Raw genomic sequence first — 25,992 nt, 5'->3', positions numbered from 1 at the left:
ACCGCCGCCGCCATCTTGAAGAGGTCGGCGGCAGCAGGGCCCCATCTCGGGGAGGTCGCGGGAGACGGACGCGCCGCCATCTTGGGAAGGGGCATCTCGGCTGTCGGAGGCGCGGCACCATCTTGGGGACGTCGCATCGCTCCGCCCAGAGGTGAGGGGAGGGGAGGCGGGCAGCCCTCGCTCGGGGCGGCGGGGTTTGCGGGGGTGCTGGTCTCCCTTCCCCGCAGCTGCACCTCGGCGCGCCCCGTCTGAGAGGAGGAAGGGCGGGCGGGCGGGCGGCTGCGGGGCTGGCCCGTGTCAGCGGGGCGCTGGGGAGGCAGGGTCGAGGGAGGCGGGCAGCCCCGCCGAGCCCCCTCCGGCCCCAGCCTGCTGACCAAATGGCCTCCGAGGGCGTTTGCCCCACCATTCCCCCCAGGGCCAGAGGTTCCAGGGGCTGGCCAGCCTTCCGCGGCTCCCGCCGCTGCTCTTCTGGAAGATGAGCGTGGCATTTGCCTTTTTCCAGTTCTCTGGAATGTCTCCTAATCACCATGACCTTTCAGAAAATGGGAGAGCGGCCCCAGGATGATGTGGTAATCCTGTCATTGCCACTAGACTGCAGGTTTAAAATGCAGGGCTGCTGTCTTCTCATTTTGATGGTGAAAGCGCTAATGGCAGGTACAGGGCGGTGTCCTGACCCTCCTGGCTGTGTGCTCTGCCTTGATTTGGGTGTCTGTCTGCCCCTTCCAGCCTGGGCTGGAAAAGCTCCCATTGCTCTGCCTCTCGTTTCAGAGCTCTGGGTAACTTCAGGGTTCCCAGTACTGCAGTGATAAAAGTCTGCATAAATAGGCAGAAGTCTTTAGTGCTGTTAGTGTTTGCTCGCTTCCGAGAGGACTGTGTTTGTTTTGTTTTGTAGGCAAAACCAACATTCTTCAGCCTCTTTTGTTTTGTAAGCGTTTTTCCTCTCTGAAGTACAGCTTTTCCTCGATGTGAAGGAGAAACAGGCTTTGAACTAAGCTGAGCACTTAGCCTGCTTTTTGTAGGAGGGTTTTTGCACCTCAGGAGTAGGAACTGGTAGACACAAAGCTTGGTTTTTGTACTTCGAGCAAGAAATCGGAGCCAGAGGCTGTTATTCCTCAATCTGCTATGGAGAGATTATTAACGTGAAAAGTATTGGCAACATTCTTGAGTATAGTCTCACTGGTTTTAAAGCATTGTGATATCCCTTATTTCCTATGCTTTTCCTACACGTTACGTGTTTTTTCCATATTTCTCAGGCCTGACCAAATGGCGGTGTTCTGGGTGAAACCTAAAGTTTTGTGTTGCTGTTTAGCATCCTTTAACACTTTGCAGATTTCGGCAAAAGCAGCATTCATTTACCAAACTGTACGAGAACTAGAGACCTCTTGTGGGTTTTTTTAGGCGTTGCATCCTTTAGCATTGCCGCTTTTAAAAGAAATTTCTGGTCGAGTTTTTAGAGGTTTTTTTTTTCCAGCAGAGGGAGGCATCTGACCGTGAAATTCAAATACAGCCAGTATCCTTGTAGCTTGTTTTATCAATATACGTATAAAACTCAATGTTCAAATTAACTAGTTCAATAAGTAATTTAGCTCATTGATTTCTGGGCATATCCTAAGTGCCATTACAAGCTACGGATATTTTAAATGCCATTACCTAATAGAAGGAATGTTTTAAGCACCTTTTATTGATTTTATTACTGCTTTATTTTGCTGTCTTGGTTTAAAATCATTTTTAACCACTCTGTAATCAAGAAGAAATATATCGTTGGTGAAATACAGTCAATTTCCTAAAAACCTTTGACATCGTTAAATAAGGAATTACAGTTGTTAAATCATGTCAGGCAATAACCGGGGGACAGAAAAGAGATAAAATTTGGAGCGGTGGGCCAGCGTACCAGTAAGCTCTTTTGACCTTTGGCATTCAGACTCCGTATGTGACAATCACACTTCAATTCTGTTCTTGGTTCTTACATCAGTCAGAAGAGATTTAAAATCTCAGCATGCCAGGAAGGTTGTGGAAGGATAACAGAGTATCATCTAGAGACAATTAAGGACATTTTAATGACCTGCTGTGACTTTTTTGTTGAAATTACTCTCTAACTTAGCACGTTTGAAGTTTCATTTGCTGGATTGTATTGCTAGCAGTTTAGTGTATTGATGTTATACACAAAAGGAGTAAATTGAGTCTGCTCGCAGGGATTTCAGTGACTTCCCTTCCCAGCTCTTTGGACTTGAGAAGATTATCGGTATTATTGAGCTAATCAGCTGGTAGATGTAGACTGGGAATACAGGCAATATGTTGCTTAATCAAAGAATTGAAAAGTAAGTAATGAATGTTGGTGCTCAATAAAAAACAGCTAATGAGTTGATTGCATTGATGCTTGATGTAATTTAGCTGTAGAGTGGCAAACATCAATACTTGGATATGATTTGGCTCGTGATTGCTGAGCTGAGACTCAAAGTTTAGAGAGGTTCTGCAGTATGCGAACACCTGATAACTGACCTGAAGTGGGGAGGTAGAGAGCTGCCTTTTGTTCTTTAAATGGAGCAAGTGATTCATTCCATCATTAATTGTTGGGCTTTTATTTTGTTTAAAAAAAGAAAAAGCAGAAATAAAACAAAAAAAGCCTCACAAACCCCAAAACTTACACATAACTGTTTTCAGAGGTTTAAGAATAATTTCTGGATTAAAAAATAAGAATAAGTTGTCGTAAAGTAGTTTAAAAATTGATTAATGATTATAAATGTTAAACCAACCTCTAATCTTCCTTTAAGAATGACCTTGATAACCTTGGGGGGAGGTTGGCAGCAAAGGAGCATTGTGCTGTCTGCGGAGATGGCCGCCTGCTATGTTTGGCAATTCCTGCAGTATCAGTTATGACTGCATCTTAAAAGAAAGTTTGTTTGCAGAAAGTAAACACTGTCTTGAATGGTGGCACCTGTAACTTCATTCTGAATACACTTTTTGCCATTACTCTCTTCTTTTTGATTTGTTAGATGTTGTAAACTCTCCTCAAGTGCAAGGTTATGCTTACTGGTGGCACAGGAGGACATCTTTGTAGGCTTTTCTAAACCAACATCTGCTGCTGTCAGCTGCTGTGAAGCAGCAGGAAGAAAACTGTTGGTACTCAGATTCTGAGTAGTTTCTGCATCTTTTGTCATGTCCTGACCTCTTTTTCCAGCCCTGGGATCGGACTTCAGGAATGTTGGACCTTCCGTCAGGCGTTAGTATTTGTCTTTAAACTATGATGTAATTGGATGTTTCAGAAACTTGGTTTTCACTTCTGTGAAATGTCCAGTGTCATGTTTGGGCCTAGTTCCTTATTAGATTGGTGACACGTTCCCTGGGCAGCCATCAAGCATGGCTTTATGGAGTCTCCGCTTGCCAGCTGTTTTCTAATTTAACTGATGCTGCCCTACAAAACCACAGGAACGCAGCAGAGGAACACTTGCGGTGGCCTTATCTCTTTCAGTCTGTTAATATGGGGCATGGGGGCAGTGGTGGAAATTTGTAATGGGGGTAAAACAAATGGAGGTAATTCTGTTGGCAGAATCACAGAAGAGTCTACAGAGCAGGGAAAGCGTACATTTATGGAGTACATTCCATTTGTATTTCTAGGTGTTCCTTTCAGTGATGAGAGTTGGAAACGTACCAGTGCTTTAAATGAGAACACCAGCATGGCACAGTAACAGCCTCCGTTCATCCAGCCTGTGAAGGGAGCCTGGGGTGGCTGCGCGGTAGGCTACCGCCTCCGGGCTCACGGCCTGCTTTCTGGATAGCTTTTGATGTGGATAGCTCTCTTTTTCCATCTTGTCTGAGATGGAGCTGCTCTTTGCTGGTCCATAGCCTCTCCTTGGGAAGAAAGGTTTGATTATCCATGCCACTGAGTCTCACCCAGATAAAGAGGGTTCTCTGCCTCCCTAAAGGGCAGAGTGCATGAAGGAAGGCTGCATAAGCAAGCAGATGGTGGGCTGGGCAGGGCAGGCTCGGGTGAATCACGCACGAGGTGGTAGCACTTCAGTCTGATTTGCTTTTTCTCTGTAGCTTTCCTGTGTCTGCTAGCGATAAGTGACATCCTTGGGACTCTGGCTACAAAAGATCCATGCAGCTGGGAAACACTGATGCCTGATACTTTGGATCCTCATCCTAAATTAAATTTATTAATCTGCTCCTTTAATACTGATTGTGTTTGTTTTTAAGGAAAAACCCTACTTTATTTTCCCTAGCTTGGGGCAGAGGGAAGTGAATGATTAAAGAGACAATGTCCACTACCATGTATTTTGATTGAGATGCTTCCTAAAATGTGTTTAAAATCCAGCCAGGAGAAGCTAGGCTTTCTTTAGACCTGCTGATAGTTTGTCACATAATACCTTTGTGCTACCAGTTTGAACAGGAAATATATTTATTTCCCTCTAAATATGTTTAGCTTTGTCCAAATAAGTCTAGTTTCCTGTTACGGCCAGGGTGTGCCATAAACTCTTTCAGAAGGAATGATGCTGCCTGGAATTGAACAAGGATGACACAAGCCATGGAAGCAAAAGAGAGAGCCACCATCACATTTATTCTAATTTGTTTTGTTTGTGATTCCATAAAATGCTGACCCTGTATACTCAATGCACGTGCCGTAAGTGTCCTTATCCAAACTGCAGTTTGCTTCTGAAGACCTCCAAATAACCATTTTTTTTTCCCAAATACCTGTTCTAGAATGTAATCTCTAAAGCAAACTTTTAAATCTGTAATTATAAATCTATCTGTTTATGATATGATCTTTAAGTATTTGTGTTGTAGTAATCTATTTCTTTGTTTCCCTGTAGGGTACTGTTGCCTGACGAAAAAGGTACACATGTAAGCAGAACTCGTGCTGCTTACCATAGTCTGACCATCTGTGAATACTGCTGTAGTTTCTGCCGATGGATTTTAACACTTTTGTGCATACCTGTGGATTAGCTGGGGACTCAAATAATCCTATCCTTCCTACAACAGTGTCACAGTGGAATTTCAACTGATAATTTTTGGATGCAGAATCGTCACTTTCTTGAGTTAAAAACACTTTGTAGAAGTATTGCCAACATCTGATACAAAATTCCGGAAAAAGCTTTCATGTTTGATATTGTACACTTCTGAATTTGCTGAGAAATGCCAGAAAGAGAAAATACAGGAATGCTAGAAATACTTTTTAATAACTAAGTCACTGACTCTAATTTTTATATTTCAGTACAGAGTGATTTGCTGATTTTATTCTGGTACCCTTGCTACAGAATGATTTTTTAAAATTTTATTTATTTATTTATTTTTTTTTTTAGAATAGTGGAAACAGTTAAAAAAAGAAAGCACAACAGGTTCTAGTCATACTCATTTTTCCACACCTTGAGGACTAGCAAATTCTTTAATATGAGATTTTATTTGTACAAAGCAAAACTTCAAACCCACTCAAAAGCTTTCTTATTAACTGCTGTCAGTCCTTTGATTTACAAGGGCAATAAAGATCTAGAGGGGGCACATTTATCATGGAGTTCAGCACACCAGGAGCCATTTTCTCAAGCGGTAAAGCCAAGTGATAAAATGAGTTCTTTTGTTCTATAACCAAGACACATTCCCTATTTTTAAAAATGTGTGTGTTGGACTTCTTGGCTTGTAGTTTGGCTGTGTTCCTGTAATACATTTATAAATAATGAAAAATTGCTAAGATGCAGATGCTGATGATGCATCTGGAAAAACAGACTTTCTGAAAGAAAGAAACTTGCTTTGGTTTATTCACCAACTCTTTCTCCAGTGCTAATTCTTGTATGATTTTTTTTAATAGCACTTTTTAAACTAGAGTTGGGGTTTTTTGTTTGGTTGGTTTTTGTGTTCTGTGTTTGTTTGGTTTTTTTTTGAAGTGATTGTATACTTCTGCAAAGCTGAAAGAATTCTGGTTAGGAAGTAATAGAAATACTGTATTTAAAATAAAGAGCCATGTTCCTAGGGTATAGTGGGTTTTTTTTTTTTTTTTTTGCAAGCTTCAGTTGCTTCATCTGTTTCTAAACTTGTATTTGAGTGACTTTTTGAATGTTAGCAGGTAGAAAAATTTAGCTTCTTATCCAGACCAAAATACTGATGGCTGTATGGGCACTTCATTAACAGCCACGGCTGTGTGGGAGGAACTGCTTGCAGGAGTAAATATCCTTGCGTGTGAGCAAGGGGCTCAGAATCTGACTATAAATTGAATATTTTAAAAAGTGAATTCAGTTTATTTTTCCCATATAAAAATGCTGCCACCTACAGTCTCTTCCCAGGAAAGAGATGCATGGCTGCTTTCACCAGGCGGCTGCTCAAAGTCCAGTTATGCGCAGCTCTCCAGTGTTGTTCCACGGGCACCTTCGAAATAGAAGTAGGAAAACAGACTTGCAAAAAGTACTTTCTAATATAATTTTTAATATAATAATCTTTAATTGTTGTTGTGAAGTTGCTCTTGATGTTTTGGCTTCAACTGGGCTGCTGTCGTAACATACGGAACAGTGAGTCTGGAAGAGGTCAGAGGCATTAAACCTTGTTCAGATTTAAATCAGCACGGCGCTACGGTGCCCGGATCGCTACAGCAGTGCTGCGGCAGTACCCGTTTGTCTCCCAGTCCTGCGAAGTGTGATGGATGGGCTCGCGAGGTGTTCTGGACAAGAGCTGTTTCTTTGGTTTTATTCTTGGTTTCTTTTGTAGACAGACCTGTGACAAAAGCCATGCTGTAAGCAGACTGCACTCGCGGAAAAGTTACCATATAGCTCCCAAATGTGGAGCTGTACGAACAAAAGCACTGAACAAAAGGAGCAGAGGTGTATCTGGTCTGCTGCGCTTTGACCCTGGTCAGCAGCAGGTTTGTAGATGTGTTAGAACAGGGCGAACAGTGGTTTCGTCAGACTAAGAAACGTGGAGCAACACAGGTCTTGCCAAGCCAAAGGAAACACTCCTCAACTGTCCAAGGTGTGTGTGGGACAAGCAATTTTTCATTCGCCATAGTTGGGAAGCAGGTCTCGTACTGTTACCACCCTAGTTCATATGCCTGTGAAAGCGTATTACCGAGAAATGAAAGAAAGGAGTTTCTTGGTGACTGACTCGGAGTAGTTATTTATCCAGAAGGAAGCAGCTGTTACACCAGCCAAAAGGCCCCACCGTAACTACTGTACTGGCTTCTGGAAAACCACAGCTTTGCTTGACCTATCGTGGCAGTCATCTGTAGCACAGGGATTTCGCAGATCTCTGTGCTGTAATGTTATGTTGGCACTTGAAATTTAGCAAGAAAAGACATCGTCTAGGAGGCCTACCTTTTTGTGAATAGCTGTGTATATTACTGCTGATGCTTAGTATTGCAAAACCGTTAGTCTCTGACATTTAAGGTCAAAAATTCTAAGGCTTTTTTTTTTTTTTTTAACCCTGGGGCCTCTTATACTGTAATGTCTTGAGAGATCCTAAAGCTTTGAGGGGAAAAAAAAAATTGAAATACTTTATTTTATGAAGCAGTTTTGGGGTCAGTTTTTCTAAAATGAATGCTTTTATGTTGGATAGTTTAAAGACCATCTGTTAACTGAAACCAACCGTAAGTGAAGTTGCAGTTATGTTTCCTATTAGTCTTGTATCTTTCCTATTAGTCATGTATGAAAGAATACAGAGACATCCAGCAGAACTCCAAACAAAAATTGAAAAAGCAGATGTTGAAACTGTTGGCTTGTTGCTTTGCTTTTACAGGAGCAAGTAATTATTAATGGATCACAAAAATACTCTAGTTTTGTAGTTACATAGAATCGCAGCTAAGATATATTTCTGATTATTGTATATTGCAATTGAAAATTGGAGCATTTCACTTGGAGACACTGAAGAAGGTTTTAAAAAATAGATCATGAATGTTATGTCTAGAAGCATACAATGACAGATAAAATACAAAATTTTAAATAGTTATGCACTTCAAGTCTCTCAGGGCTCATTTATTACATTGTCATGGTGAGCAAAGAATAAAAAAAATAAAATCAAAAGGCTGTTCCTTGGGTAGTTGTGACTTATTGGTAGTTATCTTTTACAAGAGTTCCATGCTGACTTAAGTAAAGATCCCTGAGAAAAAAACCAAACTTTATTTTTCAAATAAATTCAGCTAAGAGCTCACAGGCTTCCATGATACCACACTGAATTATTATTAGTGTACTCTGCTGTGAGAATAACACTCGCTGCTGTTTAACAACAATGTATTTCTGTGGAATTTCAGAAAGTCAGTAGGAAAATGAAAGGCAGAATAGACTGCTGACGCAGAATGAAACCAGTCCATCCTGAAGCCAGGATACTTTCGCCATTGCTTCTGTAAGAAAGAAGAGCTAACGCACTGTATATGCAGGTCCGTATGATTTGGTTGAAAAATTCTTAATGGCTTGTGTATATTAAGCAGGATGTCCTCTCTTGCCTGAATAAAATTTCTTGAAGTATATTTCTTTCAGATTTTCTCTTTTTTTCCATCCTTAGCCTGCAGTTGAATATCAGCAATGTGTGCAATTTTGTCTATGCAAAGCTTCATCTGTCATGGAGAGGAGAGGTTAATTTTTTTGCTTACTTCTGTCGTGATGGAAGATAATGTGCTGTGCTTGGTAGATGACAGGATTAAAATAGTTGGTAGTTAACGGCCATGTCTAGGCTGTTCTGTAAGATTGTTTAAAAAGATTGTCCCAGCAATGTTCCCTGACTCTGAAATGCCACTGAGCAGGCTCTTGGATGCTTGCATGTTCTGTCACATTCAGGTTCTGGAGGACATCTGAACTCATGGGTATCAAGGCTATCCCACATGTCCTGCTGCTGGAGGAAGCCTGCGTGATTGCCTGTAGTCACGGCAGCGGAATGGCACGTGCTCTTCAGGATCTGTGAGGAGATGCCTCTGAGGTTTGTGTGTACAGTTTGGGAGTTGAGGTGTTTCCTTGGGACACTGAATTTGGGAGACAGGACAAAGGTCTGTCAAGTGTCTCAATAATCATTGCAAGGGCACAAAATTACTGTTGTGCAGAGTAGATCACTCAGTTCCCCTCAGGGGCACAACTACGGACAGAACCCCAAGTCCTACTACCAATTCTTGGAGAAAATCTTTGGGAAAATCCATTTCCGAGAAACTTCAGTCTCTAGTTCTGTGGAGGTGACACAAGCCATATTCCAAGCTTCGTGTCAGAGGGCACTAGGCTTGGGCTCCTAGAGCAATGAAGCAGCAGTTGATAGAAAATGGGCACTGGTGGGAAGACTTTCTTGTCTGGATACCCAAAGAGTTATCCAGATTTAGTACAGTTCTGTGTCAACACCTTTTTGCGCTAAACATGATACACAATCCCACCCAAGACATCCCTCCTCATTCTGTCTTGGGGTACGCTTCACATCCAGTTTAAGGCCCATCTGCCAAGGCACTTGGGCAGCTGCTCTCAGTGGAAGACTCTCCTACAAGGAAAATCTTACGGAAGCACCATGATAGACAAACCATCCCTATGGCTCCGTCGGTCTCCGTGGTCCAGCTGGCGTGGTTGTCTGCAAGCACCTTGTCTGCCATAAAGCCAGACTTGTGGAGAGGTGGAAGAGCTATCCTAGTTCAACAGCAGAAGTCGTCTTGCAGATAGTGATCTGTGCCGCTTGGATGTTTTAATCTCGAGCAATCCCACAGCTCTCTGGAATCAAAATAGAAAGAACAGAGAATACAAAACATGCTTTTGTTTTGCCCTGCTTTGAAATTGTTCCTTTTGTTGGTTTCCTTGTTTTCATAAGAGTCTGTGGAGGAGAGAGGAGAAGAGGGTGCGTACGTATGTGTAAATACTAGAGAGTGCACGACTGAAGAGATCTGCAGAGGGGGCGTCTGGAGTCAAAGGGCCAGCCTCATGTAATGTAGCAGGGGGAAACGTTGTACAGGGTGAGATATAATCGTTGGATGGGGAGCCCTTAAATTACTTCTGTAACTGATAAGCTGATTGGCTTTGGGTGGTTTTTTTTTAATGGAAAGCATTCTTTACTGGTGTTACATCTTGGAGAGGGTTACCCAAATACTGTTTCCATATTAAAGCATTGTCTGCTATGTTTGATGTAAAAATGGATAAGTTTTGACTGAAGATTACTTTCTCAGCTTATGGAAAAATGCCATTCTAGCTCAGCCATTCTCAGATGCTGGTGATAGTCCTTTTAATTTCCCTTTGCTCGTTTTGGCTTCTAGAAAAGGTTAATTAGTTATCCACTGAGCTTGATAGAAGAAGATTTTTTTCGAATATAATATTAAAAAATGTTCTATTGGGGTATGAAGGTAACACCACAAGGGGGTACTATAATTTTATCAAATTTGCCTTGGTAAGTTTTTATATTAAGGTAAAGTGATTACAGCCAGCAGAGTTAATTTTAATATGCTAATACAGCACAGCAAGTTGGGAACTTAAATAAAATTATACAATTAATTTAAATTTATAGAAGGTAGAGAAGCTTAGTAAGGTCACCTGTATGTTATATTAAGATGGCATACAGGCTTACCAGATTTAAAAGTCAGTTTTCTTAGCAGCAGGCTTTAGAAGATTGCTGGATGTACTTTATTGACCTTTGCATGAGGAAGTTAGCATAGTTCTTCAAAAACTATGGTCTGTGAAAAGTTTGTTTTCATGTGAGAAAAATAGCCCTTTGCTCTTGGAGTACAGAACGCTGCTGGTAGAGGTTTATATGTTTTAATTGTTTTACCACCTGTGTGAAGGTGGAAATTTTTAGAACTCGAAGGTTGGTTTTATTTGCAATGAAAAAAATATGTCCTCTAGTATTCTTCTTTTAGTGAAGTAATTCCTCTTGATTAAGCCTTTTGATAGAATACATTAATGTGACTTGCTGGTGGGCACACGGGTGCAGGAGTTGTGTTGCTCAGTTTTGGGAAGCAGTGTGTATTGCTCTTGTTTTGTATTTGAAGGGAAGAATGTCAGCACTGTACAATATCTGGGCTTTGGAACTTTGTCACTGCTGTGTTCAGATTGCGCCTTCCTGAGCTCTAGAATTTACTTAGAAACAGGCTTTTGGAAACCTTGCTGTTCTATTTGGGAAACTGTTATATAGAGGGAAACTAGAAGTATAGGAACTAAAACAAAATAAAGAATGAGGGAACTAAAGAAGAGTACAGCGAAGCAGGGGTTACGGAGCCTAGTTCTAACATGTTGTTTGTGCGCAGCCTGTTGCTGTTTGGCTGTTTTATCTATCTAGAGCAGAATTTACCTGAGCAGCATAACTCAGACTAACAGAGAAGGCATGATTTCAGGCCGGGTTCTCCGGATGCAGCGTGCAGACACGAAGCAGCAGCACCACCGGTAGTACAGGACGGTTGGCGTTAAATCCCAACAGGGGATAGGAGAGGGAGGGTGTAGGACTGTTAACAGTGGTCCTGGTTGTCTCTGGAGATTTTGATGAGGTTGCAGAGAGCCAAGTTAGAAAACAGGAAAGAAACAATGTGTCAGTAAAACACATGAGAAAAATATTTTCTCATCTCATCTACAGAAGATAACGAATTTGTCATTCCTGTGATCCTGGTGAGTTTACTTTCATTAGGAGGTTCCTGAGATCACTGTTTCCCCCCAGGATATGGAAAACCAGGTTGCACATCAACAAACCAGTCGAGAGGCTAGTTTGCCAGAGACAATAATTGGCAGTGATGTAACAAAATGGGATTTTCCAAATGCTTTAAAGATGTCTTCAGTGGCCATTTGCAGTCTGTTATTAAAATCTACACATACCATCTGTGTCTCCTGAAGCGTACGCTGAACTGACAAGGTCAGTGCTGCAGAGTCGCTATTGATGCGAGGAGGTGGATGTGTGAACCCCGCAGTCATATGGGGATTGAGCCAGGCTATTAGTAAATCGTGCCAGATCTCTTGTTTCTGAAATCCCTTGTACAAGCCGTGGTGAAATGAGGATTACAGTGACAGTGTCCTTACCAGTGGAACTCTCTCCTTGATCTGTTTTGTAAACCAAGCAAATCACCATCGCCCATGCGATTTACTGAGTGCTTCCTAATGCTGAATGTTTGCCCTGCGTGAGCAAATAAACAGATGATGTTGAGTGTGGCTTTTTGGCTTAGGGTGTGGAATCTGACATTTTGGAAGGTCATAATGAGTCAGCTTCTGCAGAAAACGGGTCCTGTTTTATTGTGATCATTGTCTGTAGTGGTTTCCAGAGATATGCCTTTCTCCTAAAAACTGCAGACCAGTGGAAAAGGAGTAGGAGAGAATTTTGCCTCTGATGACAAGAAAATGCAGTTTGTTCTGTGGCTGGCTGTGGTCGTGGTTTGTCTTTGTGTTGAAGATGCGCCCAAGGAGCATCATCAGAACTTCATTAACGAAGCAAGGTAGCCTGTCGTAATGTTCTGCATCTTCCACAAGAACAGGAGGCGGGATTTAGGGACATCTCAGTAACAATAAAAGGGTGTGATTTCTCTGGGTGTGAGTTTTGTCCCTTCCAGGAATACTGCAGGCAAAATTGGGAGTTCTAAAAGTAAGAATGTTTATTCACAGAAACCTTGAATGTAACTTTTTTCTGATTAAAAAGCAAATGAATGCATTTTAGATTTGTAGAACAAATTACTGGTATTAAATTATCAAATTATATGCACAATTAAATTTTTATTTAATAAGAAATAATATATGCAATATTATGATAATCTTCTAAAGTGTAACAAGTTTTTAACTTTAACAGCACCATGCACCGTGGCTCTCCTTCTCAGGGGACTAATTGCAAAAGTAAGGCATTCAGCACTTGAAAAGGAAATTATAAAATTAGTCACTCGAGTAATTTAAACATGCAAATAAGCATCCTAACTGCATTGATACCAAATTTAGCTGAATTTACTAGGGTTGCTTAGACTTTATCATCCTAATTATTACAGCTCTGTGTCAGACAAAGCAGAAAGAGAGAATCCTCTGTTACAGCAGTTTCTTGTGGTACTGTGTTACTTACTGTGCATTCACTAATGCGCTCACTGGCAAAAACTTACTCCAAGGTTTTTTTCCTCCTAATTAGCAGAACAAAGGCTATCAGGACTGTTCTGTCACTGCTTCTCATAAGAATACCAGAGATTTGAAAACACTTTGATTCTACTTGCCGAGCTAAGTAGGATTCATGTATGTTCTGATCTAAAACTGGTTGGAGCCTCTGAGGAATTCAGTAAAAATTACCAGTAAGAATGATGTGCTAGGCTGGGCCGTCCGTGCGTTGCAGGTTGCATGTAACTTCCGTACGAGGAAGCTTACACCCCTCGTATGTGAGGCGCGCACACCTCCCCTGTCTGCTCTGGGTTTATTATCGGTGTTATGGCGGGAGGGGTCGGTGTGAAGAGGCATGCTGAGGTACATCTGTCACTTGTGGTGCTGCTGTGCCACAGCTGGGTTATAGGAGGAGGTGAAAATAGCCTGCTTCAAAAGGAATTGACAGACATCTTCGGTGGCCTGAAGATAGAGGTTTCATCAGTGAACAAAAAAATAAAGGCAAGGCCCTTCATAAACATGTAACTCTGTAAGTGATGAAGTACCTTGAAAATAAACATGCGTAGTTTGGGGTTTTGTGTAATAGAGAGGGTAAGCAATAGACAAAGACAGATTTGTCATATTAAAAAAAAAAAGTCAAGAATATTACTCTTGAGGCAACTTTTTAAATTTGAGCAAGATTGCATTTATCAAGGCTGTACAGACGAAGGCTGTAGGAATTATGATGTTATGTGAATTATGATGTTATGTGATAAAGGCTTGATGAAGACATTTAGTTGAACGGAAAGGAAAAATCATGTCCTAATAATGCCGGGCAGGAAGAGTGTGAAGTTAGATTTGGTGGAAGAAATAGAAAGATGAGAGTTGGGTCATGGCCAAGTTATAAGTCTAACATGGTGTTTGCTGTTTGTGAAGGTGAGTCAGGAGAAACAAGGGATGTCTGAATGGAAAAAATGAAAGGTATTCTTTCGTAAACTGGTGGCTGAGTGGTTGAACGAACACATGAAAGAAAAGGACTGTGATTTTAGTCTGATGTGAGGAAACCAGGAAGGAGGACAGAGACAGAAGAGAGGTGTTGGTCTGAACATAACAGTTAAAATCATGCTTGAGTGAATTTGCTTCAGAAGAAGGTACATGGCTGAGCCATGACAGCTTTCCTGAACCTTGGCAGGCTCTCGGCTCTGTCCAAGAGCCGTACTCCCAGCGCACCAAGAGACATTTCTGACCCGGCTGCAGCTCCCCAATTCTTGGCGTAGGACCATCCCAGCGTGGGGTGCAGCCGGCTGAGCTCTGGCTTCCCGCTGCCCTCTGGGGACAGACAACTGGTTTTTCAGTCATGCCTTTCCCAAGGAAACCTTCCTGGTAGAGGAAACAGAAGGACGTTTGCCTCCTTTCTGTTGCCTGCGTGGCGTCAGTTAAGCAGAGCAGGGCAGTGAGTCATCCTCGCAGAATGATCTGTGTCCAGGTTTGCTGTGATAACTGTGAGTTTGGCAATGCTCTGTCTTGTGTTGTTATGCTTAATTTTTTTTTTTTCCTCAGAACCATCTCCTTTCATGGTGTTTGCTTTGACGTTAAAGCATATCTGTCTACCATGAAAATATAAATACATTGTAGAAATCTTATCTACAAGAAACTAGTTAACCTTGTGAGAGGAATGATGAGGAAAATAAACGCATGACTCAACTGGGCATGCAGGACTGTTTTCAGGCTAATATCAATCTTTAAATGAATGTTAATTCAAAACATTAAGATAAGAAATCAGAGATCAGTCTCCACCTATGTAAAGTCCAGGAGCTCCCTGCTTAGCTTTGCTTGACCAGCAAAGAAGTTATGTTATTAAATTGATTTAGACCTTATTATTGGCATTTGGATGAGCATTCACAGGATGGATGTTTTTTTTTTTTTTTTTAAAGATATTTTAGTGATAAAAGGCTGAGAGTCAAACAGACATTTCTTCTTATTTTTTGGCATAACTTTTTAAAATTTCCCCCCAGGAACTGTACATAACAACCATATTTTCCACATGTGGGTAGAAGTGGAGCTGATCTTTGCAGCTATGGATACTTCTTAACAGTAGTTGAACGCAAAGATGCACGTAGGACTTCTGCTCTATAAAGAAGGTGAGAAAACAAATAAGAACAAGTGTTAATTCATATACACAGAACGTGTGTCTGCACAGCAGGTGAAAATGCTACATTAATGCTGGAAATATCTGTCCTGCTGTGTAGTTTTCCTTCCTTTTTATGACTTCAGTGTTTGGTCTCGTATGAGTGCACCGTACTTATTTGCATGTTATCATGAGGGATTCCTCTTTGCTTCTACTTATCCATATAAAGAGATGGATGCTCCACGTGACCTCAGTAAAGTATTCAAATGAAATATTATATTAAAAATATCTTGGTTTTCATAGTGCAGTGTATATATACATAAACATTGTTTTTAGTCTAGGTTATTAATTGCACATGAAAATGCTAAATATAAATAATGTTGTTAAAATGTAATGTCAAACACTTCTAGTTATGGAAATGTCGGAAGCAGGGTTCAGTCAGAATCTCTGCTAGATGAAATTGAAAGTTGTCTAGACTGTGTGGCTCAAAGCTTCTAGCGCTGTTGAGCACTCTTATGCGTAAAAACAAATCCCGTTAACTTGGTGTCTGCAAACACACAGCACGTTGCCAGTGACACGCCCTGTTAGCAGGCGGGAGGTCGCTATCTGTGGGACGTAGAACTGGCCGCCACCTCCGGCAAGTGTGGTCTAACCGAGTGGCTTACGTTTGTAGGAGCCATCTCTCTGGGGGCAGGACGAAATCTGGCTCTGCAGGGAAGCCCTTAGTTGTCCCTAACAGTCAGGATTTTCTTCCTCTTGCTGCCCTGCCCCAGACCAGCCTGGCCCGTGTTTCAGAAGCCGTTAGCTGTGGCCATGGCGCCACCGCGGCGTGCAGTAACATGTCTCTGGTCAGCGCCCGTTTTCAAAGATGCTTCCCGTCCCTCCGGCACGTTGTGGTCTGCTGGAACGCTGTGGGCATCAGGGCAGGGCCTCGCGCAGGGTTCCACAGGCCCTGACAAACAGAGCTGATTGTAAACCCCCCAGTTACTGGAAAATACACATAGTACTATATTATTTTATATGCTAAGCTTATTCAAGGATTGGATACAGAAATCTCTGCAGACAGTGCTCTGTTTTGTGCGTGTCCAAATTACTAGCTGTTTTAAGCCTTTGTGTGTGAATAATAGTGAAATATTGGAAATGGGTGTCCAGGGATTGATTCTGTTCTGCTTCTCTGTCAGATCTGCAGTCACCTTGTCTTAAGATACATGTTGAAGAAATAATTCCTCTTTTTTTTTTTTTTTTTTTTCCCTATGAGAATAACAAGGAAAAAAACATATAAAATTCTAATTAATCTGATAGCTTGGTCTTGCCATCAACACAAGGTCCCAGTCCAAGCTTGTCCTTCTTCTGCCACTGAGTGTTCCTGCCCTGTTCTGGTCTGTGTATTTGCCCCCTGTTTTACTAATGCCGTGTTATCCTCTGAGAGGGTTGAACAGAGGCACTGTATACAGGGGAATATTTTTTTTTTTTAAGGAGAAATGAATGCAGAAGTGGAAGAAGGGCGAAAGCACATTAAAAAAAAGACAAGCATCACATCAGTCATTTTAAGTTACTCTTCCAGACTGCTTTATGCTCACTCCCATTTTTCTAGGGTTTTTCTGATAATGCTTTATGTATTTTACTTGACACAGCAGGTACTTGGGATTTGTTCTTTCCTATATGTGAATCACAAAATGGGCTTTTTATTTAAAATTGGTATTTTTACCCTGTTTTATGCAGCAAAGTGGTGAATTGGTGTGGTAGTACCTCAAACTGGCAGGTCAGTAAAGCACGGTTATAGCCAGAACATTGGCTGTAAAAGTGACATCACAGAATCCTCATTCTTTTTCATTGATTCCAGCAAAATTGTAGTTTACAAGCAAGTATCTGATATTTTTTTTTTCCCTTCTTCCCTTAACTGCAGACTCTGGCCTGTGAAAACCCATCTGTTTTCCTTCCATCTCATACATTACCATCAGCAATAAGGGCTGTGGTCAGAGCGCTGGTGAGCGCTGCTGTTTGTGGTGTGTGAGGCAGGCAGGCTCCCGTTTGTACCTCTCTGTGTGTTGCCACGGCAGAGATAAAAAGAATACAAACGTCTTTTAATGGCTGTAAGCAAAAATGATGCAGCAAGGGCTGTTTTCATATTGGTACTTCCCGGTTCATACCATGTTTTTAAGGTTCTCGTTAGGGCCACATTTATAATCAAGCAGGATGACAAAACCTGCCCCAGGGTAAAAAGATGCCGTACTCCAGTCATACCGCAGAGAACGGGGGCCGTGCAGGTGGAAATCTCTGACGGGCTGCCTGAGACCTCGGCTGGGCTTGGGATCCCGTTCCTCAGGTTCCTGAAGCAGGGCGCGCAGTGTGGTCTGCTGCTGGAGAATTTCCTGGGCTGCGTGCAACCTCCCTGGTGCTCCAGGTATTGGTAGGCGAAAACAGTGCTGGGCTGCTCCGGGATACATCTGGGGCTCTGCTTGCGGTCCTGCTCCACGGGACTGGCTCCACAGATGTTCCTCATATCTGGGTGTCACTGAGCTAAGCTGAAAATGGATGCTGGTGTGTTGAAGTACTTGGAGTGATTTACAGAGTAATTAGTTTAATGAGAAGAGTGCAGATAAATGAAGCAGCACGTGTGTGCTTGGTTATAGTTCAAATGTAAGAAAAATTACACACTGATGGCTGGGGACACAGCTACAGCTGCTGTAAGAAGCCTGCGGTCTGGTTTTATCTTGAAAAAAAGAGGACTGTTATAGACTTAAGTGAAATGAATCTTATGAGCAGGAAAAAGCAAATTGTGCACGTTCATGCTCATCTTTCACTTTATCAGGTACTGCAAGATTGATCACAAACCTGGAGATACCTGAATTTTCTATGCTTTCTTCCAGTCAGGGCTTTGGGGAACAGTGTGCAGCTGGAAATTTTCACAGTGAAGTGATGCTAAAGAATTTCAGCTCCAAGTCTGCTGTCCCATGCACAGGTACCCATTGCTTTTACAACTTCCTTGTCTTACGTTGCTGGTCTCTGAGAATTTACATCATTGAGCTGCTCAAAAGAACAGAGCAGTTGGAGTGGGTACCAGTGGCTTCCTCCGTGCTGTTCCCCTAGGAATATTTACATTGACGTATTCATCCTAAGAACACGAGATGGTAATACCTGCGGTTTGCATCTTCTGTTTCCCAAGTGCTGCAAAGAAAAATGGAAAGCTGTCTCCCATCAGGTGTGGGATTTTGGGCTGGTGGGATTGATGCTGGAGTAATATCCAGCGCCTTCCCGTCGTTGCGTGGCCCAGACCCCTGGAGCTGTCGCACTCCATGGGCTACAGGTTCCTGCCAGAGTGGCCAGCGCGAGCCTTACCTCGTGGTGACCGCACCTCTGTGGTTATGAAGAGCAAGTAGTTTGCGTGACGTAATTAAAAGGAACATTTTAAAATGAACCATGTGGTCAGAGACATCTCTTGCACGAGTCAGTGTGTGATACACTGGTTCAGTGAAGCAGTGGCTCTCAGGTGGCTTTGCGCATGCAGGATGTGGCGAGGTACTGTGCTGGTGCTAGCTGGGGGAGCCCGCAGACGCTGTGCCATGTCTCGGGGCTCAGCTTTCTTTGTGGTCACTGGCCTGCCAAGAGCCAGAATTGTGCCAAAATAACGTGGAACCGAGCCGACTGGCATTGCGGGAGGTGATCGTTACAGTCTCTGGGTCTGTGTTATCTTCATTTTGCTTATTGTGGTCTCAGCATTTTAGGCAAGTTCATCTTTCTGGTCTTCAATACGCAATGAAATATTTAATAATTTCATCAGAAGTTCAAATTAGGTCTAGAAATGAAAGCAGTCTGGATCCTAAGGAGAAAACTCGGTGTCTCCAGACAACATCAATAGCAGCTCTCTAAAGCCAACCTGGCTCTTGGCTGCCCAGGTGACCCTGCAGCTCTGAGTCAGCGGGAGACTTCGGATTCCTCTCCAGGTTGTTTCTGCAGCTCTCGTGGGGCAGCAAAAATGTCACTCAAAAATCTTCTAGCTTAATGAAGTGGTTGCTGTGCAAGTAATGAGTTAGATGAGGTAGCTTTCAAAGTATGTGCCTGTTCCTCTTTTGACCTAAAAAGTCTATTTTTTGTTCCCTGATGTGACGGGGCCAGACTTTCTCTTCATTGACTTGAGAAACAAGACAGTGATTGTGATATGTGTTGGATGCGTTGAGGACCATCGAATTAGCATCTGAGAGCATCGCTTAATAGCTTGACTTCAGAAATGTATTTTCCCTTCTTCTGGAAAAAAGTGTTGATATTTAAAACATTTTAACTGTTCCTTCTTTTTTATTTTTCTTCCTTTTATGACATAAAAATTTAGTTTGGTTCATTTTGAGCCTGACTGGAAGGGTAAGTTTGTTTATTTTGGCAGCTCAGTTGTGGATCGGCCAAGAAGAAAATGAAAAACTGTAGCCTGTAGGCATTCTGCTTGTGCTTATCTCAGTACTGTTGGAGCAGGGATAGCAGTCTCTTTCACAGCAGAGAATCCACTCTGTGTGGGGGGAAAAAGGTTGGGGAGAAGCCTTACTTTTTTATTTTTTTATATATATATATATATTTTTTTTTTTTACTGTATCAATTCTGCCCGGCATCTTGAATGTGACAGGTCTGTTGCCAGTGTGGGCAGTGGCATAGACACCCCGACACACAGGAAGCTGGGGTATCGTCTCAAGCTCTTTTGCCCAAGAGAAGTTTAAATCAATATATTAAATATTTGGGTTTTTTTTCTTCTCCTAATGCTTTAAAAATAACTTGAGGTCTTCTGGTTTGAGTATGAATCTAACAGTGAATCAGAAATGAAGAATAATTTCAGTAGGCTCCTTTTTGGTGTTATCATTCAAAGAAGGGCATGCGTGCCATGGGTTGGGCACGGCCGGCTGGTGGCCTCAAGGCTTGGTGCTCTAATCGCAGTCGGGCGTTGGTGGGGGTTACTGCTGTGCTCCCAGACATCTCACCAATGTTACCGGTCCTGTCAACACCCAGACGGGATGTGGGAAGGGTACAGAGGGAGCCTTGCTGCCACCTCTGACTCGGTAAAACGCCTTGGCTGCAGCATCCTCTGCATCCCGGTTCTCTGTGGGTGACACAGGTGCCATCAGCAGCCGCCAAAAGGCAGAGCTTTGCGCGTGGGAGCTAGGGACGGCTAAGTTAGGGACAGCTAATTCCTGCTTTGATGGGATTTATGACATCTGGGCCACGCAGTATGTGAGCCACTGAACAGCTTTATTTCACAGATCCGGTGCTGCTCACTCCTAATTTGCTTTTACAAAGTGCAGGGAAATAGAGCATTATCATCTATTTCACATTAAAACATTTTAAAGGTCTGTGTATACGAACTTTCCAACAAGTTTTATCCCTTTGCGTTGTGCTTTATGTTCTGTTTATCCCTGGGGTCTGTGGGAGCTTTTCCTTACGAGGGACGATAAACATATTCAGTAGGAGTCAGTAACAGTTCAAATGCTGTTCTGTTTAAAAAAACCAACAACAAAAACAAACTAGTGAGGTAGGGAGACAAAACTAGATTAAAAAGTGAGGGACATGTGTTTTGTGTTTGGTTTTCTTTGTTTGTTTTTTGGGGTTTTTTTTTGTTGTTTTTTTTTTTTCTTTTTCCCCCTAAATGCTCCTTTCTAAAAAGCATCTGTCCTATCCTCTGAGGACTTGAGTATTGTTTTTATGTCAGTTCTTCCACAAACAAACTATTCCTTCTGTTATTCTAATCATACATGTACACTAAAGCCTAATAAAATTCTTCCTTGTGTATCTGAGAGGAAAAAAAGGTATTATTTAAGGTATTCTTTTGTTTTGGGAAGGCCGGCGGCTGCGGCTCTGGTGGATTAGCAGATGAGAAGCTTATTCCAGAGAAACAGCTCTTTCAGGAAAATTACTTTGACAGAAAACTCTAATTCATGTGACCAGAATTCACATGCTTGAAAAGTAATTAGAGTGGCTGGCTTCAGTTAAAAATAAAAGCATAAACCGAATCCAGGGGTGGATTTGGCTTTTGCTCGGCAGCTTCCCCTGGCTGCGGGTCCGTCCTGCTCCTGGGGGGAGTGGGGCAAATGTAGGGGGAGACAGGGTTACCGCAGCGGGGGGAGAAGCCTTTATTGCTGGGAAAAAAAATATCCTCCCTCTCCTTTTAGACAGAGCTCTTTCAGGAGCCGGAGACGCAAGCGGCCTCGCCGTGGAGGTGTGATGCGGTGTGGTGGGGAGGCTGTGGGTCAGCAGGCATCAGGCTGGTGCCGCGTGGTTCAACACGGGCTGGCTCCTTGGGAATGCGCAAGGGGCGTTGAGGAGAGCGGGTGTTGAGGCATCGAATGATGCGTGCGGGCCCGACTGCCGGCGGCATCACCTGTGGGACGTCCCTGTGGCTCGTACCTGGTGTGCCCCACCGCGGGGTGCAGGAGGGCAGGCTGGTGCTGCAATTCCGCAATTCCCATACTGGAAGAAAGCTTCAGAGTGTTCTTGATGTGTCTTGAAATTGTTAAAAAGTCTTTGAGGAAAAGAGGGGGAAAAACCTTTGGGAGAAGCGAAGCTTTTGATGGTCTTGTCTTTGTGGCCAGTACACAGCAGTGAGTGGCAATTCTTCCCGTTTATTTGTCCGAATAACAAATCCAAATTGTGGGTTTAACGCCGCTTTCTACCGCGCGCTGCGTGCCCCAGGCAGCACCTTTCCACTGACTCATGTTTTTCCGCTCCTAATGCGTGCGCGGGGGGAGCGAAGACGCCTGACTGGGCTTCTGTGCCCGGGCTGAAGGAAAAACAGTTTTCTGTCTCTTATTTGGGAGGAACCCTGACTGGGTTTCCTTGTGCTGCAGGAGCGCAGTTCTGTCCCTCCTGACGCTGATGCTATTGCAGCGGAAATCGCAGGTCGTGATTAAACAAAAGCAGAATCTGTCTGTGGTGTTTGATCTGGGTGTGCCGTGGTGACAGCTGGCGGGTGGGAGCATCCGCGTGTGTGCTTGCGTAGAAAAGTTTGGGGAAAACTCAAGTTGCAGGATCAGGATGAGTCCCGGAGCAGAATTCCTGTATAAAGCGTGCCGGCTGCCATGGGTCATTGGCGCAGGGCCGGTGACGGGCACGGGGGAGGCGAGGTGGCGCGGGCGCCTGATGTGGCTGTGGCACCAGAGCACCGTCATCCTGCCCCGCCCAGGACCGGGGCGTCCCGGTGCTGGAGTGCACCAGCACCGGGGCTGGCTGTGAGGGGCGTCCCCAGGGCTCAGCGCAGGGCGGCTGGGGTGCAGGCGGCACCCACGCAGCCAGGCTGGCGATGCCCGAGCCTCGCCATTTCCCCCAGAGGAAACATGAGGAAAACATCTTGTTTTAAGAGAGATATTTAATATGTTTTTCATATTTGGAAAGCAGTTAATGCTTGGGAATGTCCTTTTGCTCCTTGGCCAGCACCATTAATATTACTTTTGATCTTTTTTTTTTCTGAAAAAAAATTCAGATTAATAGTGATTTATCTGCCACAAAAGCAACAGCAATTACTTACTCTGGATTAATGTTTAAAGTTTCTTTCTTTTAAACATTATTTTTGGGAGGGTAAACATTTTTTTAAATAAACATGTTTCAAATTATTTTTAGATTAAAATACTTTATGGAAGGAGAGCTGAATTTTGGTGTTTGAGAAGCAAACCAGGAAGCTGGGACTTTGGGTAAAACACAGATGTAGAAAGACTGAGCAGAAACACTCTTCCAAATGACTCGAGCTAATTGCGCCGAGCGCCTAATGAGGATGCTTGTGTTATTGTGCCCAGGTGGGTTTGCGTGCTGCCAGCCCTGCGCCGGGCTTGGCGTGCCGCGCTGTGCTGCGGGGGGACGTAGCGGCTGGCGGGCGCGGGGCTTCTCTGGAGCAGGGTGGGACGCACCCGGGAAGGGCTCGCCTGTCCAACTGGTTTTGTAAAGCGCCGATAAAAGCTTCCCTCTGCAGCGTGTCACAGGGTTATAAATTAATATGTAAATAAATCAGGATGTGCTTGGAAAAGTGTGTAGGATTATATTTGCAGTTTTTTTGGCCTGTGAAGCTTTGTCTGCCAGGTCGTCAGTGCCTCAGTCTGGCTGGGAACCGCTGGACAGCTCAAGCTCGCGGGACGGAGATGGTGGCGTTTTGACCCCGGTTAATTGTACCACGGCCCCTTCCAGAGCCAGGGACGGGTGTCTTGAGGCCAGGGATGGCCCCTCTCTGCCCTGGGGAATGGGGGGCTGCAAACCCGGGCTCACTCCTGCCCCAAAAGCCGGCAGCTGCTGAGGCTGAGCATTGCTCGCTCAATGCATCCGGCTGGGATGCTGCTCGTGCCCAGCTGCGCTGGAGGGTGGAAGAGCAAAGCCTGCTGTGGTCCTTTATTTTTATCAGTTTAAATGTTATCTCCGCTCATGCGTTAGCTTTGGGAGATGGGCTAAGTGGCAATCCAGCGGTCGCCCGTACGAGGGGTTTCAGATGTGCAGGTGAAAGCTGCAGGCGTGGGGGGTGGAGGCAGGGAGGTGACACTGGCGTTACAGCCAGCGAGGCTCTGGGCTGAGTTTTGCACAGCTTTTGCACTCATTTTGTACTTGTGCATTTGATTTTTCAAAACTTTTTGAGACAATAGGTGGGGTTTGTGTTTGGCATTGTTATAGTTTTATTTTAAAGCTAAAATCTACCTTATGGTGATGCTGAAGACCATTTTTATATGGTGAATTCTGGCAGATGAGTCCTTTTCACCCAGGAGTAAGTTTTCCACTAATGCATTCCCAGAGCGCATTGAGGTACGCGGTCAGACGGATATTTTCCCTAAGAGCACAATTAAATGCCAGTAGACATTTCCAGTAGCAAACAGGGACCCTTCATTTGCGCCGCCGTACTGCTGGCGGTATCCGACGGCGCTTGGGGCAGCTCGGCGCGGGTGCTCGGACACCCTGCTTCCGGGGCTCGCTGGGGGGCTGCATCAGGCACGAGGGTGCTCGGGATGGGCCTGCCTGTGGACAATGACCTTTGTGAGCGCTTCCCGTTGCCTGTACACTTCAGTGTTAGGTGTAAGAGGCTTCAGTTAGTTCAAACTGCATTTAGTGTGAAGTTGCAGTCATAAATAAATTCTATTGCAGGAGAAAATGTGATTTTTAGGGAAATAAAAATTACATTGAAGTAATAGTTCAATCTCTTTTGCGTCAAGCTCTGATCAGCAAGTGCTTGATCTTTGGAAAATCTTAAGAAAATGAGCTTGTGATCTGTACGTCCCACTAATGAGGCAAAACACAGTTGTCGACATTTTGTATTATTGCTACGAGAAACATTCAGATTTCGTTAAAAATCAGGCATGTTCCACAGCGGTGATGTGTGGGGAAAAGTGGGGGAAAGCCGCCCGGGGTTGCACTTTGTGGCCGGGGGCTTGGGGCTGCGTGGCCGGTCAGGTATGAACTCGTCCACGGCCGCAGAACACAGGGTGGCCGGTGGCTTGCGCAGGGGCACCTGGCCCGCTGCTCCCCACGACGTGCCCGCATTGCTTCTGCGTCGCCTGCGCTGTGGTCCGCACCAGAAGCATCCCCTCAGCAGCGTCCTCCGGGCTGGGATGCATCGAGTTTGGGTCTTTGCTTTTTCTCCTGGTTGCTTTCTGCCTGTGGCCACACCGTGTCTAATGAGTAATAACGTATTAAATACCAGGACTAACCTACTGAGTCCATAACGCGTGAATGGGCTGAAAGGATAACCCCACCTTACTGCTTCCCTACTTACAGAGAATACACTCGAGTTTTTCGTTCTGTATTAAGACCTTTCTGGTATGACAGGACATTCTGTGATTTTCGAAAGAAACGTGGTTTATCCTTCTCATTTGATTGAAGTCTGGGATGAGTAACAGCGATTTCCTTTCACTTACACTTTCCATTGCGGTCCTGCAGAAGCTGTTTAGTTGGAAATATTGCTCCAATATACGGCTCCTTCCCAGGGGTGCTGGGTGGTGGCGGGGCGACTGTAGCTGCGGGGGGCAGTGGGGCTGGGGCTGATTTCCCACCTTTCCCCTCTCGTCTCAGGGTTCAGAGTGAAGAACACAAATAGTTCAGATGCGGCTGCACAGAAAGCCCAGCACAACACAAACGAAGTAACGATTTGAACTTGAAACTGATCTTCAGTTAATCCCTTCTGCAAAAACATGCCTAACAAGATCTGTTACATTTCTGAAGCCACATGTGCGTTATAGTAATGTGACTTTCCAAAACTCCATTGTTTCTTGTTTTAACATGTGAATAATCTTTCAGGGGTTGATACAAAACCATTATTGGTTTAATATCTTCCAGTGTTTCAGTGACTGATAGCTGCCTTAGTTCTTTAATGCTGAATTTTTTCTTGCCTGGGATCTGTTCAAATACTTCTTTAAATAATTCAGAGTCTGTTTGACTTTTGAATCGTAGTGTGAAAATAATGTCCTTTTAAAATTCTTCCTTTGTGCATAGCCAAAACCCCCAACCGCTGAAGCTGGAATTTCCAATTCAGTAGATGATGCGATCATTGCTGAAGAATGAAGGAACTAGAAGCCAGTTTGTGAAAAACAGGTCCAGTAGTTTTAAATATACAGGTATGTCAAGCCAGAGTACTGGGATAATTCTAAGTTGGAAGATTTTCTGTGATATCCATTTGATGAAAAGGCAGTGGGGCTGCATACGGATGGTCACCAGCAGCTCTGGGTCCTGGTGTGCGGGCAGCTGGCGAGGAGCCAGGGATTCCCTGCTTCCCATTGCCTGTGCAGGGATCGCTGTTGCCCCAAGCCGGGTGTCAGGACCGTGCAGGGCTGACGCGGCTGGTTGCCAGCGTGGCGTGGGGTGGAGGAGCCCCTCGCTTGTCCGCTCCTTTCCCACGCTGAAAGGCCACGGTGCGGCACCTCCTTTGGGATATTTCACTTTGCTATCCCGCAGGCGCTACCTGTCCATACGAAG

At 43.9% G+C, this 25,992-nt stretch overlaps 1 long non-coding RNA gene across 3 annotated transcripts in view; it reads left to right on the top strand.

The window, feature by feature from the left end:
- Positions 1-22: 22 nt before the first annotated feature.
- The window catches only part of LOC147599029 (uncharacterized), a 97,133-nt gene continuing 71,163 nt past the window's right edge, over positions 23-25,992 (top strand). The window contains exons 1-5 of one of the 3 annotated variants that reach the window (XR_015260009.1): positions 49-151; positions 8,225-8,350; positions 8,748-8,886; positions 14,969-15,094; positions 17,952-18,043. This is a non-coding gene — a long non-coding RNA (uncharacterized LOC147599029). Of the gene's footprint in view, positions 152-8,224; positions 8,351-8,747; positions 8,887-14,968; positions 15,095-17,951; positions 18,044-25,992 lie in introns of all 3 variants that reach the window. The other 2 variants (XR_015260008.1, XR_015260007.1) reach the window with 2 other exon arrangements.

This window comes from Chlamydotis macqueenii, chromosome 13, assembly GCF_036417535.1.
Source record: "Chlamydotis macqueenii isolate bChlMac1 chromosome 13, bChlMac1.mat, whole genome shotgun sequence".
NCBI classification, from domain to species: domain Eukaryota; kingdom Metazoa; phylum Chordata; class Aves; order Otidiformes; family Otididae; genus Chlamydotis; species Chlamydotis macqueenii.
Note: the sequence above shows the minus strand (reverse complement) of the source record. Positions and strands in the feature narration are given on the sequence as shown.